Genomic DNA, 3387 nt, shown 5'->3' on the forward strand with positions numbered 1-3387 from the left:
CCATACAGTCCTCTTTTTCCTGCAGAGCTGCCCATTTCCGAGCGCTCTCCTGCTGAACTGTTGGTGCTACCAAGGGTCAGCCTGGGGGTGTTGATGGGCTCCCATCCCGGACACGCAGCTTTCTGCTGCCCACTTGCCTCACTCAAGCTTTTTATGCTTCTGTGCAAAAGCAGCAGCAGACAATGAACTCTCATTTGCATGCAAAGCGAAAACCGGTGAAAATACAAACCTCTCAGCAAATCCCAGTGTGGGCAAAACCCCATCCATCATTGGTAGCAAGATGGATAAACCAAGCTGCCTGTTAAAACTGCAAGGAACATTCCCTTTTCATTTTCCTTTCCCTCTTCTTATCCCTTTCATTTTCCCTATTTTTAGTTCAAGCAGAAACGGCTCAGCCTCTGGGTGAAATTTGACAAGCAAATGCTAAAATACCCTGATGGAGACCATTTGGAGAAGATCCAAATTAATGATTTCTAAAACACATTGTCCTGGCCGCATTGTTAAACGCAAGATCTATGAAGTGTCACGGTTCTGAGGAGCCTGAAAATCTGAAAAAGCAGAAAACTGAGACCAAACCCTGCCATCACCTGCACCACTGGGACAGTGGGAGCTGACCCTCAGTGATGTCCCATGTTCCACGCGATGTATGGTGTGACCTGGATGGACATGTTGCACTCGTCATGCCCAAAGCTTTACCATCAAGCCCAAAGAAAGCTGCATGGCAGCAAGTGCTTCTGTCTGGGTTTGTTGTTGAAAGGCAGCTTGTGAATAGGAAAAAATAGCGTGTGGTCCTTTAAGCAGCCTGCAGACACTGAACCGTTTAATCCCCTCTCTCCAGCAGCTTTATCCTGGCCTCCCCCAGGGCACATCTGCAGCCAGGTCCACCATGAGACACTCTCTTGTACTGCCCATTCCCAAGGTCTCACTGTGCCCCCTCACAGCTCTGATGACGATCTCCTTCATGCTCTACCCAAACTGGGAATGTGTCTGATGGATTTGTCACCTGTCTTCTCCATTCAGCCCAGTGTGGAAGGTACTGAGCAAGAAAGGCTGGGAGGAGTGAAGTGAAACCGAATGGTGAATTTCCCTTCCAGGCAATGGTTTGGCTTTAAACTAAAAGAGGGGAGGTTTAGGTTGGATGCTGGGGGAGAATTTTCACTCAGAGAGCGATGCCCCATCCCTGGAGGTGCCCAAGGCAAGGAATGGGCCCTGGGCAGCCTGAGCTGGTGGAGCAGCCAGTACTGGTGGGGCCAGGGGTTGGGGATGAGTGGGCTTTAAAGTCCCTTCCAATACAAACCAGTCTGTGATTCTGTAATTCTAAGCCTTTCTGGGACGCAAAGGAGGCAGGCTCAACTTGCATCACAGGCAGTCTCTGACCCAAAGGAATTACACCCTGTGCAGATCAGACACAGCTTGGTTCCAGGCAACATTTTCACCCTGGTTTTCCAGCCTTGGACAGCAAGGAACCATGGCGTTCACTCAGAAACCTGTAGCAGAGGCAGTAACTGCAAAGAAGCTTCCAAGTCTCGAGTCAGGGCTTAATTACAGGATGAGCCTTCCTCACTCTGGTGCTCATCATACCACGAGAGAAGATGAGACAGCGAGATTAATCCCTCTTCTTATCCTTCCATACTAATGCCCAAATCTCTTTGACCCCTGCAGAGAACTCCCTGAGTTTTCAACTGATGCAAAAGAAAGAAAGAAGGGGGCCCAGCATGCTGGCCAAATGTGATTTCTGGTTGGAATGCGATATCATTTCAAGATAGTCCTACAACTTTGCTTCAAATGGCTTTTTCTTTGAAACATAACTCGAATCAGTGGATCTTTGCAGAACCAGCAGAAGGACAGTCCTGAGGAAACTGCCTTTTTCAGCAGAAACAGTTGAGAGAAAGATTTACAGGAGCACCTCTGTGATGGGATGCCCAATAGCACAGGCTGGGAGCTCACTCAGTCCAAGGGACACCCAGGCAGTCCCTTCTGAATCCAGTTCTGATTATGGCAAAACACTGCAGAAAGCTCAATGAGATAAAGAAGATAGAGAGGAAACTCATTTCTGCGAGGGTTTAGAGCTCCTCTCTGTAAGGTGTTACTGAGGCCAAAGCCTGATTCATATTCAAAATAGGATTAAGCATTTGAATGACTGGTCAGCCAGCCACGTGCTGTTTTTGGGAAAATGAGCAGAAATCGTCTTGATAGAAACTACTCAGTGCCTGGGGAGAGCAGAAATTCTGCCACAAAAGCATTGTCGTGTGCTTGACTGTTATGGGCAATTTCACCCTGACATGAGGGCGACCTCAGTGATAAGACTTGTCTGGAGGGTACCTCGGCCTCATCCAGCTTTTTGTCCACATGACAGATGCATTTAATCAATTTGAAGAGTACCATTAGAGAGGCAGCTTTAGAAATTCGTCTTCCTGCAAGACTGGAAGTAACAAAACTCATGAGAACAGAGGAAGGATTAATGAGAGAGAGCTGAAGTGAGCCTAAGGCACAACACTTACTCCCTTTACTGCTCAGGGTGGTGGCAGGTTGTCTGAGGACTGACTGTGACATCACTGGTGAAGAGAGGAAGGAGCCTGGTAAGAAGCCAGGAAAACTATGGCACTCATCTACAAAGCCATAGTAGCAGGGCTAGAAAGGGATTCAAAGATGACAGTGGTCCACTGCTCTGCCCAAAGCCAGGACCACGCACATCCCAGCAGGGCTTATCTGCACAGTGTTGCAGCTCATAGGTCCCCAGAAGGTCAGTGCCAGTGATGTGGTTTTAGTTGGGTCGCTCACAGGCACTGATTTCTCAAACAGAACTGGGGCTGAAGGATCTCCTTCAGTTGTTACCGGCAGACATTTGTTTCCGTGGTTAGAGAATGAATGGCTGCAGGGCACATCACGCAGCTGGGAATGGGTCACATTAGGGGTTACAGCATGACGCTGTAATGGAGACTGAAATATGATCCTCCCCAAACATCCCTGGAGATGAAACCCTTTTGAGTTTGCCTATAAGATGGTAATACAGATAGATACTGGAGGGAGCTTTTCTGGAGGAAAGCAAACAGCAAGAATCTGGAATTAAAAACAGTGGGAAAATGAGAATAATCTGACCATGAAGCACAGCTATTCTCAAAAGCAGCTATGGATATAAAACATAAAATATATCCTGCACCTGCTATCTAACTCCTCCCAGATAGGCTGGGCAACACGGCATGCTGCAATACATGAAGCATTTCATTTAAGTCTTAATTCTGCCTGTTCCGGGATTACAGTATTAGCACCCAAATCTCACTGCGCGGCTCAGGCAGAAAGCAGAGGGGGAGCGTCCCCCTCCCTCTGGCTGCGGGGTGACGAAACCCATCCTCGGAGGAGGGAGGCCGCTGGGGGCGGGCGGGCTGC

The sequence above is a fragment of the Gallus gallus genome, chromosome 9 (genome assembly GCF_016699485.2).
Source record: "Gallus gallus isolate bGalGal1 chromosome 9, bGalGal1.mat.broiler.GRCg7b, whole genome shotgun sequence".
Classification (NCBI taxonomy): Eukaryota; Metazoa; Chordata; class Aves; order Galliformes; family Phasianidae; genus Gallus; species Gallus gallus.